The sequence below is a fragment of the Acomys minous genome (assembly GCF_964271855.1).
Source record: "Acomys minous genome assembly, chromosome: 17".
Taxonomy (NCBI): domain Eukaryota; kingdom Metazoa; phylum Chordata; class Mammalia; order Rodentia; family Muridae; genus Acomys; species Acomys minous.
The window spans coordinates 27,528,259-27,545,149 of record NC_140500.1 but is presented as its reverse complement, the minus strand read 5'-3'; the positions used below and the strand labels follow the sequence as shown (position 1 = coordinate 27,545,149).

The following is a 16,891-nucleotide window of genomic DNA, read 5'->3' as shown; positions in this document are numbered from 1 at the left end:
CCAGGTGTAGGCAAAGTGGAAGATAATTTAATGTATGTGCATATGGATGGATGGATGTGTTCTGGGGATTGAGAACCAAACATCTTACTACTGATGTACACCGCCAGCCCAGCCAGAAAAGGAGACCGTTCTGCAAAGAGCCCTAGCCGTGGGTGGGAGGAGATAGACCGTGTGGAAGCTGGGAGGCATACACAGAGAGGCCCAAGGTGTCTTTTCAAAAGAAAGGCTAGATGTTCAAATGCAGGAAACCAGAAAGAGAGACATGAGGGAAGGTGTCTGTGGCAGAATATGCCACTCAAAACATAGCTGCGTGAGCCCAGATGATCACCCCTCAGGATGTGCTTCGAAGAGACACAAGAAGGCACTGAAAGCATGTCTCTTTGGCTGGCGGACTATTTTAAGACCTAGCAGACACAGAAAGGACATGTCTTCTGGTGTTCAGGTTCAAGAGTCCTCTTGGCTGTGCTCCAGAATTATAGATAACAGGCCAAAAGAAATGGATGAGTTCTACTCTCTTGGGAAATGTCCAGCGTCCTCTGAAGTGGGCATGTCAGTATCCACTCCCATTGGCCGTGTGGAGGCCCCAATGTGCTGCTCTGTGGTAAGTAACATATCACCACCAAGTTTTTTGCGTCGTGACTCTGAATCCCACCCCCCTCGCCCCTGCTGTTATTGTCCGTTATTCTGTTTTCCTGCCCCTGACTCACAAGAAAAATAACTTCGGAATGGCCATCTCTTTTTGCCCCTTTCTGTAGATAAGCTCTCCTGCACGGCCTGCCTGAATACTGCTTCTGATTTACTGAATGAGTGTCACAAGTAAAAGCAGCCAAGGACTGTGACTACACTCGTACCTTCGTCCTCTGGCCGCAGTGTCATACCCAAACGTGAGCCTCAGCTTGGCTCCCTGGAGCTGTTGCTCTGACAGCTTGACTTCCGGGGAAGGATCCGGGTCCTGGACGCACTCACGGAATGACACCCTGGACACACAGCGTAAGTCTGTGTGCTTCGCATGTGCAGCCCTCTTCAGCTGGTCGTGACTCAGACCTTTTCGTTAAGGTAAGGCTGTAGTCTGGAGATTAGCGCTCACCTGCGTCTTGAGGGTTGTTTCAGCGCAATCCTATTTCAAGGGGGTAGTGATCGCATCTAAATTTGCTGTCAGTCAGCCAGAAGTTACAGTAGCCTGGGAACCCTTGAGTTTGTAGCTGGCATTTGGAGGTGAGTACAGTGTCATCAGGTCTGTGTACTTTGCCCTGTGACATCTGGGGTCACTGTCACCCTCCTCTGGTTGCCTAACTACAGCCTCCCATCCCTCTCCTGCCTTGGGACCTCCACACCAGCTCACCCACTGCGGAAATGTCATGGTGCTGACCTCCCTCTCCTCCACCAAATCCTGTGTGGCTGTCAGCCCAGCAGGGCACACCACCCATGGGTTTATTTCCAGGGGGCAGTTGCTGTCTTCTAACGTATAACATAAATGGATTTTTTTTTTGCATATTGTAGCCATCCACATTTGCAATGTCCATGGAGGAAGGGGCTTTTGACCTCTTGACCATTTCTCTGTACCAATACCTGACACGGAGCAGATGTTCAAGGGATGCTAGGCTAGTGTGTGTGTATATATATATATTTTTTTATTTTTTTGCTCAAAATAGCAAAACTAGGACAGCCCCTTAAGTACTTATGAGTGGTAAATTGAATAACACACACACACACACACACACACACACACACACACACACACACACACGAGTTTCTACTGCTGTGCTAAAGTACTATGACCAAAAGCAACATGGAGAGGAAAAGGTTTATTTCATCCCATAACTCTCATGTTACAGTCCTGCAGTAACATGAAGTCAGGGCAGGAAGTCAGGGCAGGAACTGAGGCAGAAGCCGTGGAGGGACACTGCTTATCGGCTTGCTCTTCACGGCTTGCTCTGTCTGCTTTCTTATGCAGTGTTGGGCCACCTGCCCAGGACTGGCACCACTCACATCAATCCTTAATCCAGACAACACCCCACAGACCTGCCTACAGGCCATCTGACGGAGGCATTTTCTCAAATGAGATTCCATCTTCCCAGATGTGTGTAGGTTTGTCTCTAGTGACCAAAACCAACCGGCACAAGTATCTGTTTTAAAAATTAACAAATAAAAATTGTATACATTTATGACACATTGTTGTTTTGAAATAGATGTTGTTGTGAAATGGTGGAATCAGGCTAATTAGCTTTTTTTTTTTTTTAAAAACCTCACATAATTATAATCATTTCTAATTGTTGTTTTGGTCTTTTTGAGACAGGGTCTGATGTAGTCAGGGCGGCCTCCAACTTAGCTGACGATGACTTTAGACGTCTGAGATTCTCTGTCTCCAGCAGTACTAGAATTACATCTGTGTGTCACCATTCTTACTTCGTGTGCTGCTAAGGATTAGACCTCAGGCCTCGTGAGTGCCAGGCTAGCAATTACTAACTGACGTGTATCCCCAACTCTAATGTTTTGGTGATGACACATCAGGGGACCAAACAATTGCCATCGGGAATTAACTATGGCCATTCTCAAACTCGATTTCAATAATAAAGCGTGAGAATACCTAATCCAGAATGCCTGGGGCCGGAAGTGCTTTAGATTTTAGACATTTTCAGACTCTGCTATATTTGCATATTTACAATGAAATATCCAGTGGGAGGGGACCCAAGTTCAGACACGAAACTCAACCTGTGCTCCATGTATATTTTACACATATAACCCGAAACATCTACCGTGTTTTGGAGTGCCTGCTTTTGGACTGGTTGCAACCCATCCCAGGAAGGTAGGTGTGGAATTTTCCACTTGTGCTATTTTTAAAAAGCCATATTTTGATGCGTTTTTGAATGTCAGATTTTTTTGGATTAGGGACATTCGACTTGTTCAGAAATGTGATACAGAGTGTGGCCCTATTTACAAAATTAAAAGGCCACCGTAGCTACCGGAATGGAAAGTTCATACAGTGACAGGAGAATGATTATCGAGATGAGGGTCATTTGAGGGAGGGTGGGAGGGGCAAGTCATTGCCAAGGGACCCAAGAGGGTTCTCCAGAGCAGCAATGTCCTACTTCTTACCCCAAGTGGCGGCTTTTGTGGGCGTTCTCATTCTGATCAGTCTCCAGCCTGTAAACAGACGTTCACACATTCTTCTGAATGTCGGGCATAGCTCAAAATGTAAAAACAGGAGAGAAGGGGGGGCAGTCAGGAGGGTGGCTCAGGGGTGCCAGTGAATCCCCTGTGGGTTTACTGTGACCACGGAGCCATGTGGTTTCCTCAACAATCCTCAGACAGCTGAGGGGCCATGTGGAGAAGGAGGAGTGGGGTTCTTCTGTCACTGGAGAATGCCAGGTGACAGATCCAAAGGCAAAGGGAGGAAGGAAATGCAGGCCGAAGGGACAGGTAAGACTGTAACACAGCAGAGGCAGGAGAAGTCAGGAGAGAGAGAGAGAGAGAGAGAGAGAGAGAGAGAGAGCGAGAGAGAGAGCTGATGGAAACGGGGAGACTCCCAGCACAGGACCAGAGACCCTGAGAACCACAGCTGCCTGTGGGACCACAGTGCTGCCCGCTGGCCAGAGCGATAGTCACGGTGGCAGGTTTACGTTAGAGATCTTCAGGGGAGCACAGTTGGGACAAGACAGCATCTCATGTGGCTGTAACACTGGGTAGAGTGTAGAGGGCAGAGGAGGCAGGCAGATCTGGGAGACCACAGTGCTGTTTAGCGGGGACTCACACAGAGAGTGGCAGACAAGGAGAACCCCACAGCACACAAAGCGAGACAGGAAGCCTGCATGTTGGGAGCATGTAGGAGCAGGGTTAGTGTGGACAAAGGTGGGCTGTGTCTGGGCCCACTCAAAGCTACCTGACGTTGTCAGCTAAACAGGGGGGTAGCATGCTACGCTTGGCCACTGCTCCAGGAAGCTTGTCTTACAGTATTTGTGATTTATGCTGTGTCACCTGGCACAATGACAGATACGACCAGGATGGCTATAATTATGCCAAGGAGGCTTCTCAGAGACGAGTTTTCATCCCCACAGCTGTCCATCCACTCAAAACTGCCCAACTTGAGTGGGTGGTGCTCAGAACTATTCCTCAGTCTCTTGCTCTAGAACTCAGCCATGGACAAAAGATACACCCTCAGAAAAGTCAGGCAGCCACACCGAGGAGGCTTAGGGAGGGCATTGGGAAAGGTACCTGGCCACCTCAGTCCCCTGCCTAGGGTCTACAGTGTCAAGGAATTTTACCCTGGACCTAAGCTTGTATGCTCTGCCTGAGCAAAAAGATTAATATGCAATTTAAATTTGATATGAAATTACATAGACACTCCACACATCCACCCTTGGGTCCTTCTTTTCTGTGACCCAAATATTTATGGCTATGTTTGTGGCACAAGGCCCGTTGTAAACATTTTCTGTTTCTACAGTTTTGTTTTGTTGTTATTTGCTTTCAAAATTTTCAGCATTACTATTACAAAATACCTGAAGCCAGGCAGTGCATGCAGAACAGAGGGTTATTTAGCTTACACTTTGGAGATTGGTCTGGCCTATAGTAAGCTACGTTTTGGTTATGCAAACCATTGAGCCTGGCAATAGCATTAGTGAGTGAGAGAAGTCATATAGCAGGATATGCTATTGGAGACTGGGGAAGGCCCGGTAACTTATTAACAACCATTTCCTGAGAATTAAACCAGAGTCCCATGAGAATCAGCATTCTCAGAGAAGCAACCCCCAAAATCTAATCACTTCCACTAGGTTCTGTCACTCCAGTTCCGAGGGATCTGATGGTCTCTTCTGGCCTCATTGGGCACTGCATGCACGTGGTCCACAGACCTACATTTAGAGAAACACTCATCACAGACATAAAATAAAAGTAAACAAACCTTTAAATATGTATTAAAAACCTACAGACAAGGATATGGCCAGGTGTTCACAGTGGAAGCAATGTTTAATAGTTTAAATTACTTTATAATCATTAAAAATAGTTTTAAAATACATCAGGCATGGTGGCATGCACCTTTAATCCCAGCACTTGGGAGGCAGAGGCAGGTGGATCTCTGTGAGTTTGAAGCCAGTCTGGTCTACAGAGTGAGTTCCAGGACAGCCAGGGCTACACAGAAAAACACTGTCTTAAGAAACAAACAAAAAATTAGTTTTTTAATAATATAAGAGACAGCAAACTGTGCTATCTGTGGTGTATGGGGTTGCGTGGTCAGCATTACCAAGAGGAGACAGGTACTGTTTGTCACTCCTAAAGGTTTTTGCCATGCTAGTCAAGTTTCTGCTTGCCACCAGCTGGGGAAGCCATTGGTCCGTTTCCGTCTCTACAGTTTTCTAGGCCATCATCACATACGAAGTGTTGGGCAGATGACGCTGAGCTTGGCATCTTCCGGGTAGTGCAGCCAAGAACCCGTCATGTTGCGTTTGATACAGCTCTTCTCTTTTACCGTTGAGACGGTTTTGTTGTTGGCTGTACTGCATTTATTCACCCATCCATCTTCTATAGAATCTTGGGGTTGTTTCTGGTCTGTGGCCACAGTAGAGGTTTTAAGAAACCCCCTTTTCAGTGACCAATAGAATATGAGATCCTTCTGGCAACAATTTAGAAGGTTTGGACTTTCTTTAACCAGCCTCACCCAGTTGATGGGTGTAGATTAGTCATGCTTTGCAAGGGCACGAAGGCCATTTCCTAAAATAGGATACAGCCTAAGCTGTAAATAATATAAGTCCAGGCCAGGCCTGGTGGAGCATGCCTGTTAATCTCAGCGCCTGGGAGCTGAGGCGATTGGGATGGAAGTCCCCAGTCATCCTGGGCTACTCAGAGCCTGTGCCCATGGCGCCAACTACTCTGAGGATTAGGCAAAGGCTCCAGTTGAGCTCTGGAGTTCAGAGACACATACATTTACATATACACACACACATGCACACATATACACACATGCACCCACAAATACACATGTGCACACATACACATGCACACACACACGTGTGTACAAACACTCACTGAGACACATAATTTACATTCAAGCTTACCCCCTCAGCATACACACACACACACACACACACACACACACACACACACACACACACATACAGAGGCATACTTGGTGATCTGTCACCAGGAGCCTCCTCACAGTTAACACAGAATCCCACAGCTAGGCAGTGAAAGACTCTGGAGCACTCAGTCCTAAATGAGATGCCTTCATCATGCCCTATTCACCGAGGATCAGGGATCTCCGTGGGGGAGAAGGCAGAAAGACTTAAGAGCTGGAGGTGGTAGATGATGCCAAGGAAACAGTCTTCCAGACACAACAGGATGGATGCACACATGAGCTCACAGACTGTAGCCCCACCCGCATGACGGGCATCGGTTCCCATGGCTGAAAAAGGTGAGGTGGCTGCAAAGTCCCACCCCTAACCAGGGTCCTGCTTACAACAGATACCTGTTGGGAAAAGGAAAATTAGATTACCCACACTCCAGGACAGGCCCCGTGCCCTGGAGTAGTTGGCCAACACAAAACGGACTCCATTTCTGTGTGTGGGCTTTTTGTTTTGTTTTTGTTTCATTTTGGCATTTTTGTCTTTATGTTATTTTATTTGCTTGCTTCCCTGCATGCCCCCCCCCCTTTAAAGAGAAGTAGGGTGGGTAGGGAAGTGGGGGGAACCTGGAAGGGATTGGAGGAAGGGAACATGATAAAAATATATTGTATGAAAAGTTTAAATAAAAAACTGAACACTCATTAAAGATTGAGGTGGGGGTGGGGGAAGAAAAAAGATCCAAAGGGGGGGGGGGATTCTTTTCACAATGCAAACCCAGGTGCAAACACCTATTAATGTAGTCGCTGAATGGCTGCACTCTTTTAAAGAGTCTATCGAACACACATTTACTTTTGCTTGTATGTTACACTTACAAAATGTTTTAAAGTTCAGGTCAAGTGAACAAACCCACAGTAAAGGGAATGGTAGAGGGGACTGAAATTAGCCACATGGAAGGTGGGCTGCTTGGCTTGTTATCTTCCTCTTTGACCCCTGTTCTTGTTCTTCTTGCTCTCCTCCTCCTCCTCCTCTTCCTCCTCCTCCTCTTCCTCCTCCTCCTCCTCCTCTTCTTTAATAGAGAGCCAACCCAGGGCCCAATGCATATGAGGCAAACTCTCTCCTACTGAGCTAGATCTCCAGCCTTGATCTCCATTATAGTCAACGTCTGAAATTTTCCATAAAATATATTTTTTAAAGTGAGGTCATAACATCACTGTGTAAACTCCTCCAGCTGCTCCTCAGCTTTCTCTGTTAAAAACACAACGGGTTAGTGGTGACCAGGTCAGCTGTTCTGTCACTTGGCATATCCCGAGGGTCTCTTTACCACATCCGCTCTGGCCTCCTTCCAAGGGATCCCGGACCTCAGGGCCTTTGCACTCGCTCTTCCGTGGTGGGCCTCAGTTGCACACTCTTCGGGGTCAGCATAGTTTGACTCCGATTGGGGCCCTTTCATCAAAGATCCCCCTGGACCATCCCAAGTAAGTCCTTCGACTGCTACAATTGCATTTCATATCCCTGGATTTCCCTACTGTTCTTTCAACCTGATGCTTGAATGGTTTCCTGACGTTTTTACTTTTTTGTCTATTTGTTATGACAATGCCAGCTCCCACTAGGTAGGGGGCCATGACAGCTGTACCTGGTGGCCAGATCAATGATGACATCTAGCATGTAGTAGGTGTTCCAGAAACTCGCTGAATGAATGAGAAGGGAATTTGGTGTCTTCAAGAGGTGCCATGGGGTCCTTCGCCATGTTCCGCACAGACCCTGCCACCTGTGGCCTTGCTGTGCTGTACTTGTTTGAGTCTGGCTGCCTGCCCTGGTCATTCTGGATCCTAGGGCTGTCTTCTCAGAGACAGAAGGTTCCACTGGAATCCAGAGGGCTCAGATCTTCCCCATGGTTCTGGAAAAATGGGAGCCATAGAATCTCTCAAGGTGACTTTGGAGCCTGACCTGTCACTCACCAGCTCTGAGATCATGCAGGTTCACTTCACTTCCCCAGCATCAGTTTACTCATCTGCCCATAGGGAACCCAAAACCTATCAACCCCGCAGGGTGACTGGGTGAAAAGAGTGCTTTCGCTGCCAGGTACCGCTGATAAACATTTTCACAGCTCTCCTAGAGTCGCCAAATGGGTTTTAATGAGGCAGGCACATCATCTTTGGGGCCGTTGGCTGCCATATCCATTTTCAGAGAAAGCCTGGCCCGCCCTCTCCCGCGGCACCTTCGCCCCGCACCCTCTTCTGCTCGCCCCGCGCCCTCCCGCTCGCTCCCCGCGCTCTCGCGCCGCCCGCTCCCCGCGCTCGTGCTCCCGGGCGCCGGCTGCGGAGGGAGCTGCTCTGCCCGCAGCTGGCGCAGCGCGGGGGCGGCCGTGGGTGGGCGGGAGCCGCGGGCCGGGGCGCCGAGTATGAGCCGCCGGCGCCGGCCGCGCGCTGCTCGGGGCCGGGCTGCGGCGCGAGGGCGGCGCGGGAGCTACGCTGGCACGGACCGAGGTAGGCAGCGGCAGCCCCGCGCGCCCCTCGGGTCCTCCGGCGGGCCGTCCCCTCGGGTTGTCAGCGCGGGCGGGCGCGAGTCCGGGAACGGGCTCCGGGTAGGGCGACGTGGAGCTCCGCGTGGAGTTCCTGGAACTCCGCCCCGGGCTGGACGGCGGGACCCCTGCGCCTCTTGCACCTGCGGCGCACGGGGCAGCCGGGACAAGCATGGCGGGAGCGCACCGAGTGGCAGGCGTGGGCACCACTGGCAAGTCCACTGCCCAGGGCCTGGCGTGGGGGAGGGGGCCGGGGATCCAAGGAGCTTGGAGCTGCGCAGTTGGAAGTTTCCATTTGCTCTTGTGCATTCTGGGTTTGGGGTGGCATTTCACGCAGTTGCTGTTTGGCAAGGAATTGGGGCGTAAACACTGCATTTGAGGGTAGAGAGCCTGGGGCATGGTGAGGTGCGTCCCTCTGTCCCGTGGGCCGGGGGTCATTTGAAGGACCGTTTGGGAACGCACACTTCGACAGGTGTAGCTGGCTGGTTCTAGTCAGAATAAGCGTGTGTGTGTGTGTGTGTGTGTGTGTGTGTGTGTGTGTGTCTGTCTGTCTGTCTGTCTGTCTGTCTCTGTCTGTCTGTCCATCCTGCAGCCCGTTGACTTGGGGAGGGACTGTGCTGGTGGGTCCCTGCTCTTTCCATCCTTAGCTACCTCTGCGAGATGCAGCTAGTGGCTATTGACAGAAGCCTGTCTATTGGAAGCTGCCCGGGCAGTTGAGATTTGGAGGTGGCCAGGCTTCCCTTTTTGTTCACTTTTCCCTGCTTTTATTATCTTTATCCCACTGCGGGACAAGGGAAAGCCTCAGATGGCCACCTGCCCCGGGTTTAGGTGGGAATCCCCAGCTCCCACTTCCTTCTTGATTCAGTCTTGTCTACCCCAGCCTCTGTGGGCAAGACCCTTCCCTGCTGGGGCTTGGGTTCTCCGCAGCAAAGCAGCACCTCGCACCTGATGGGAGACCACATATTTGGACTTGTGAGCCATGATAGGCCGCGGGCCCTTCTAAGCCGTGGTTTCAACAGAATCACACCCCGGATCTGATGACTCCTGGGGATTTACATGTTGATCTTCCATGGCACCACTTAAGGACCACAGTACCCCAGCTCCGGAAGGAGATCCATAGTGGGAGGACATCAGGGACGCTTAGTTGTGTGGTCTGGGATGGAAGTGTGGGCTCCCTGGCTGTCCAGTGTTTTTGTTTGTCTGTTTGTTTGGTCCCTGCCCCTCCCCCACACACTAGGGTTGTTGATTGTAGAGCAGCAATCAGCAGCCCTTTGGGTGGTTGTCAGCTTGAAGTGTGTATGTGTGCGCGCGTGTGTGTGTGTGTGTGTGTGTGTGTGTGTGTGTGTGTGTGTGTCTTCCTGGCCCACAGGCCCTGCTTCTGAGAAGACAGAAACCAGACTCCATGATAATGTGTCAAGCTGTGTTCTCTTACACGTGTCCTCTGGAGTTTGGGAGCCCAAGCAGATGTTCCCAGGTAGGGGTGGCAGTAGCCTGGCCCCCCAAAAAACCATCCAGGAGTTTGTTTGTTTCTGAGATGCATCTTCCTGCTGCCAGCGTCTTTTACCTGGCAAATTGTGCCAATGGAACCGTTCAGACAGAACAGAGCGGGTTTTGGTGTAACTTAGCAACTACAGACAGAGGAGGAAGGAGAGGAGGAGAGGGAGGAAGAGAGAGGAAAACAGAAGGGGGCAACGGGCTGGGCCCTACAGAGGCCTTGCTGAGGGGGTAAGCAGCACCTGCGTAAAGTGTCCCCCTCCCCCTGGCCCCCTACACAGGTGGGGAGCAGGCTGCCTGCCTGGTTGCTGGGTCCTGGAGAAGCAATCAAATGGAAGTTGGAATATGCTGGAGTGTTTATTTTTCCCTTCCCAGGTAGAACCACAGCAAAGGGGCCTGCACTGAATAGCTAAGGTTGCAATTTATGCACAGTCACCCTCCACACAGCGAGGACCACTCTGGCTTGGGGCTAGGCTTTGGCCAGTGTTGTCCAGGCATCTGACAGGGCGTTGGAATTGTCTCAGAACTGTTGTCTCCCAGAAGCCACACTGCAAAATAGGTCGAGAGTGAAGATGCCCTGCCAAGGCAGGGGGGCATGGAGCTCCTTCCTGCTGTGGGGAAGGCCTCAGTGATGCCTATGTCTGCATGGCCCTATGCCATAGGAGAGGCCCTGCTGTGGAGAGAGACCTGGTCAGGGCCTCTCTGGCTTCTGCCAGGTCCCTACCTTCTGCTCTCTGGAGGGACTCCTCCCTCCCTCCTTCCCGCTTTTCCTCCTGAGGCCATCTGCTCCAGCCATGGTCTGCTCTGGCTGTTTTTCTCTCAGAGCTTCCAGAATCTGCCTTGTGTGATTTCCGCCCACTCCAGGCTGCCTCCCAGGTTCCTTTGCTAGCTTGCCCACCTCCCTCCTGCCTGTGAGTGTGCACTTAGCAAGGAAGTGATGTGCTAAGAGAGGGAGGAGGCGGGGTACTGTGTGGCTTCTTGGAGGGGGAAGTGCCCTGCTACCTTCTGGTCACTGGCCCTTTGGGGATCTGTGGTAGACACATGGCTTTTTTTTTTTTTCCTATACCTTTCTCACATCTTTCTGTGCCTAGAGATTGGGGATGTTGATATGCGTGAGAGTTAGACACAAGGGGTGTCCTGGCCCAATTCAGAGGAGGCAAGCCATTGTGAGTCCATCAGTACAGTGTTGCTGGGTTGGGGTCCCCAGGAGGTTTCCACACAGCAGTCTTGGGGTATAATTTGGAAAAGCTGGCTGGTATCAGCAGGGCCATGGTGTGGTTAGAACATGGGGCAGGGGTTGAGGGGGCAGAGTGCAGAGGGCCAGGATGTTACAACTCAAAGCTGGAAAGGGCCTTGTGTTCTGGCAGAGCTGGCAAGTGGCTGCCTTAGGTACCACATGGTGATACCTGTCAGGTGAGGGAGTTGGGTGTAAATGTTATCCATGGCTGGCCCTGTCTGAGGATGACAAGGAGAGATGCTGCACAGGGAGACCCAGATGACCACGAGTACCTCTGGGAAAAAAAACACCTTGGACCACACAGGTACCTATGACCCTGCCCTGAGAAGCCTCTCCCTCACCGTTTAATTGACACAGAACTTCCTCAGGAAGCCTTGGACGGTGCTGGGATGTGAAATAGGTTACTGAACGCACATTTGGTCAACTCCCCACCCCCACCCCCATGAGGACCACTCTGGCTTGGGGCTAGGCTTTGGCCAGTGTTGTCCAGAGCAGCTGACAGGCCCTTGGAAGCTGGTCTGTCTCTCTTGAGCTGGCTGTGGAGCCAGGGAGCAGAGCACTAGCTAACTCCTGGAAGGGAGGCCTGAAACTAGGCCTCTGGGGACTCCCACCGACTTAGCTTGGGGCCAGTGCTCACACGCGCACACGCGCACGCGCGCACGGGACTACTCTCATCTTCTGTTCGCCAGCTCCTGCTCACCCTCATTCCCATGCAAGCTGATTGGAAGATGCCTTCTCTGCTTTTGTACCCCACATTCTCACTTCCCACTCCCTCCCAGCCCACTTCCCTTCTGGCATGCACCCCTTCCACCTGGGAGACCCCCCCCCCCCAGCTGAGGCCGTGGACCTCACTGGCCCTGCTTCCAGATGCTCTGCCTCCAGGTCTGGCTGCCTGGCTCTTGGTTCTCCTTTTCCGCCAACCTCCTTGTAGGCCCCTCCGTGGCTTTACCTCACGTCTCAGGACACCCAGTGTTTCTATCTTTCAGGGTCCTCCCTGCACCTCCAGCATCTCCTCTTCACACCGAGCCGGCCCCCAACTCCCATCAGCCGCAGCTTGAGCCTGGTGCTCCTCTTAGCAATGTGTGTCATGTTTGCTGGACTTCTTCTGGGTGACCATGGGTGGCCTATCCACTCCCATCTTGCCCTCTGAGCCTTGTGCGCCTCAATATTGGCATCTGAGCGCAGCCGGCTGCAATCCTTTCTCACACTGAGGTGACATCCAGCCTGGCCCAGCCCGCCCCAGATTTTCCTTGTACCTCCTTCCACTTGCTGAACCCTCTGCTCGGCAGCCTGAGCAATTTCAATGACTCCCTTCCTCTGATACCCTTTCCTTACACAAACATGGCCGCTGCTAGGTTTCCCCTTAGCAGCACCACCACCACCACCATCATCATCATCATCCTTTTTTTGGTGAGTCTTCCTGTGGAGACATGATGTATAGGTGTCCAAGGCTTCTACAGTGAGTGTCCCCAGAGCTTGTTTGTCAGTGATTCCCCAGATCTCAGTCAGCCTCAGTCCCTTTGGAACCCCATCTCTCCCAAGATGCCCATTCCAATGAGATGTGGGTTGGAGTCTCTGAACTGCTGAGCACAGTGAGGCAGAGGAGAAGATCTGCATCTGAGAGCATTGTATACAGAGGTCTGAGACTGATAGAACACTTCATCTTCAGGGAGATGAGAGAAGGACAGACTTAGGAACTCTGGGACAGGTAGAGGGTATGGGGGAGTGGGCCTGTTTAGGAAGGATTAGTGGAGACAGAGCCAGGGGGATGGTCCCCTGCTTGTCACCAGCACTTTGGTTTCTCCAAGTCTCACCCTCAGACTCTACCTTAAAGAGAGAGTTCTCCCTGGATGCAGTTGCCATGACAACACTGTTAACAAAGACTAGCTTCTGTGGAGGAGGCAGGCTCACCCAGAAGCTGAGGGTGTTGGGGAAGGGTGTGCATTCTGATGAGTGTGTTTGCAGAGACTCATTTCCCCTCCCTGACTGAGGTCACCCAGAGCTTGAAGCTCCTCCTTGATCCTTTCTGCTTTACAGGTCTCTGGTACCCAGAGCCACCCAATAAGGATGTAGAGTGATTGCAGCCATAGCTAGGACATGGGGCTAGGCTCAGGGAGGCCTCCTACCTGGGCTGTGGACTATGTTTAGGCCTCATCCCAGACACATCTTAAGATGAGTTACTGTAGTTTGTTGTAGAAGCCCAGGCTCACAGGCCATTACCCCCGCCACCATGGAGATTCTGTGGCCCAGCCCCTCTGAGCTTTGAGCTCTAAACAAACATCTATTGGCTCTGTCCCCCGTCTCAGAAATTGTTTGAATTAAATGAGGCAGTACATCAGTGGCCCCAAGCATGTCACAAGGTGTGATCCCTGAGCTTCTGAGGGGAGCCTTGATGGAGAGATCCAGTTTTCTGTCCAGAGGGCTGAGAGAGAGTTGGCTGAGGTTGGGCAGGACATTAGGGATAAACCAGGTTGGAGGCTAGAGGCTTACGAAGGAATTTGGGGGAGTCCTCGGGTGCTGAGATGCAGAGCAGGCAAGGGGATATGTCAGTTACTCATTTTATTATTGTTAGCAATAGTGTGTAACCCCCACCCATGCTAGGCTGGATGGAGAGTTGAGTCCCTGGGAGACCAGCCCGAGAGCAAGTGAGCACTTAGGCTGTTCCAGGAGAGCCTAGGCCTTACCTCCACTGTCCAGGAAATACAGGGCTCATCTGGCGCTACACTTTGGGAAAGGGGCATCACATGCTCTGTGCCCATCCTTTCTCTCACCTTGGTGCTCCTGGGAGCCTGCTAAGCCAAGCAAAGTGGAACCTTACAGTCTGCTGTAAGGAAACCGCTGCTATGCAGGCGCCTGAGCCTAATCATTTTTCTGTCATGTGTAAAGGGGGGCGGGGTGGTAAGGAACCTTAAAGTCTTCCAAGGAGGTGTTGACAGTGGTCTAGCATGGCAGGGCTGGCCAAGGCTGAGAGTAGACAGGGGAGCATGGGATGGGGGAAGGGAGTCTGCATAGATGCAGTCTAAAAGGAAGATGCTTACAATCCCATGACATCTCCTGGGCCGCAGCCTGAGTGACGGAGCGCTCGCTCGCTCGCTCGCAGGGGTAGAAGCAAGCAGCAGACACACTAGTGAGAGCTTCTCCAAACTGGACGTGAGTACACCCCACCAGAGAGCAGACAGACTGCTCTTCAGTCCGTGCCTCCGATGCCAGTGCAGTTCTGAGGGCCAGAAAAACCAGACCAGATGATTCTAAAACAGTTGACTATTTGTAAGATTCCGAGATCATAAAGGCAATGGGAAATAATGAGAAATATATAATAATGAGAAATATGATGGGATTAGGGATAACTGATGCAAACAGTGAAGGGTATCTTGGGAAAGTGGCCATCACGTCACTGCAGACCCTGAGAGTCAATGTCCTCTGAGGACAAAGACATATTCAGGTGTCTAGCCTGTTTCCAGCTCCTGTGATGGAGAGGGCAGGAATATCATGAGGCCTGCAGGGGAACAGGCATGCCCTGGCCTCTCCCCGGCCTCAAGCTGTGTCTGGGGAGCTTCCTGCCCCACGGCATTAGGACACTAGAGACTTGAAGGCTGCTCTGTGGTCTGCAGCAGCCGTTGTGGCTCCGGGATGTGTCTTGGGATGACGCTGAGATTAAAAAGCCGTGAGGAACATTATGGCAGAAGAGCCACGAGAAGATTCCTACAGCGCATGTCTGGACCGGCCCTGGTCAGGCCGGAGAGTGGAGTCAGGAAGGAGATGCATGGGTGAGGGACTGTATGTGGATGCATAGCCCGTGACAATGTCTGGTTCATAGTCTGTGTGCTTACCGGCCTGCCTCAAACCCACCACTTCCCTGCACGCCTCCCTGTCACGTGCATCGTGTGTCCCGCCTACACTAACACGCCAAGGGACAAACTGTGTGGTATAGCTCTGTATCCGGAGCATACATTGCGGTCCCTCCAGGCTCTGGTACAGTATGGCTCATATCCCTGAGGAAATGGCATGCCAGGTTGGTCATGAAAGACGACGGAGTTCAGGGAGTGTCTTCAGTTGCCCTGCTGTTAATCTCAGGCCCCCTTTCAGGACAGGATCTTCTTGGCAGGGCCAGGAGCAGGTGCCCCACCTGAGGATCGGACACCCCTATGCTCCTCTACTCAGATGATGTAAGCTGCTAGGTGGAATTCGACCGAGAATTGCCTGTTTTCTCCTCTTTCAGGGAAGGTTAAGTACCAGGGTACCAGACCTCTAGGAAACACAATCCCAGCCCCCCATAGCTCTGAGATCATCTAGTATAGACATAGGTCACTACGGGGTGTGAGGACAGAGTGCTTCACATTTGCCCCCGATATCTATCCAGCCTGGCTAGTTTCTTCACTAGGCTTTAGCCCTGTGCTTGTCCACAGGTGGTGACCATCTGGTCTACCAGGCTGTGGACAGTGAGTAGAGGGATGGGCTGTGGAACCACACTCTTCGCAGGCCAGGAGGGCAAGCTATAAGGAGACCCACCAATCCCTGTGAAAACCTAGGTAGAACAACCTCCAAGCACACTCAGACACGTGATGAACACAGCTGGATGTGACAAGGGGGCTGGCATTGGAGACTGAGAGCATGTGTGTCCTAGGCCTGCGAACAGACAGGTGACATCAGACTGTCCCGTGCTATCTCTTGGGAGCAGAAGTAGACAATGCTCCCCTCCCCCACCAGAAGGGGCCTGCAGATCACAGATTTCTGAGCTCTTTCCTGGCTAATTTTTATCTATCTATCTATCTATCTATCTATCTATCTATCTATCTATCCATCTATCCATCTATCTATCTATCTACCTACCTACCTATCCCCTCCTCCCTCTCTCCTTCCTTCCTTTTTGTTTTTGTTTTTGTTTACAACTTAGCCATCTTGGAGGCTCTGTCCTCTGTTCTTCCTACCTGGCCCATGGTCCCCTCAGCTCCCGCCATTTTTTCTAGTCACACTTGGCTTCATGATTTTAGGTCCAGACCAAGACCCAAGTTCCATATGCCTGGCATGTAGCCAGGTTGTTATGCGTTCTTGGAGGACGTTGAATCCCAAACAACTGTTTCCCTTGTTCTCCATGTCCCGTACCACCCTCACTTTCCACGGCCGTCTGATCCCACGGCCCTCGGACAGGGTGAAGTTAAGTTTCCGGGAGCCCTGCCCTCCCTTCTGCTTCTCCTCACTCACTGTGGTGCTCTCCTTCCTCTCACACTTTCTCCGCTCAGGGTCCAGCATGGCCTGGCCACCCTCTATGAGAACTCTTCTTGCAAGACCCCATTGTCCTTTCTGCTGATGTCCTCAGCGGTGTTTGGGTTCTCCTTGGGGCAGGACCACAGCACCTTTCCCGATACACTACCACTCCCTGCCGCACCTGTCACTTACACTGCTCAGCTGTCTCCACTGTCCCTGCCCCGAGGACTTCAAGGCTGGTGGTTCTGGCTAGGGTTGGGCTGAGAGTTTCACCTGGCCTCCAGGAATCTGGATTGTTGATGGCGCCACCAATCATCCCCCCCCATCTACAGATGTCTCATTTTGCCAGTCTGTGACCTTGCTGCAAGCTTGCTTCCTATT

At 51.6% G+C, this 16,891-nt stretch overlaps 1 protein-coding gene across 2 annotated transcripts in view; it reads left to right on the top strand.

Moving 5' to 3' along the window:
- The first annotated feature begins 8,408 nt into the window (after positions 1-8,408).
- RASGEF1A (RasGEF domain family member 1A) overlaps positions 8,409-16,891 on the top strand; it is an 88,193-nt gene continuing 79,710 nt past the window's right edge. Inside the window, exon 1 of one of the 2 annotated variants that reach the window (XM_084765603.1) lies at positions 8,409-8,539. The gene's annotated coding sequence lies outside the window, so the exon portion shown is untranslated. Of the gene's footprint in view, positions 8,540-8,605; positions 8,787-16,891 lie in introns of those variants that run through there. The other variant, XM_084765604.1, reaches the window with a different exon arrangement.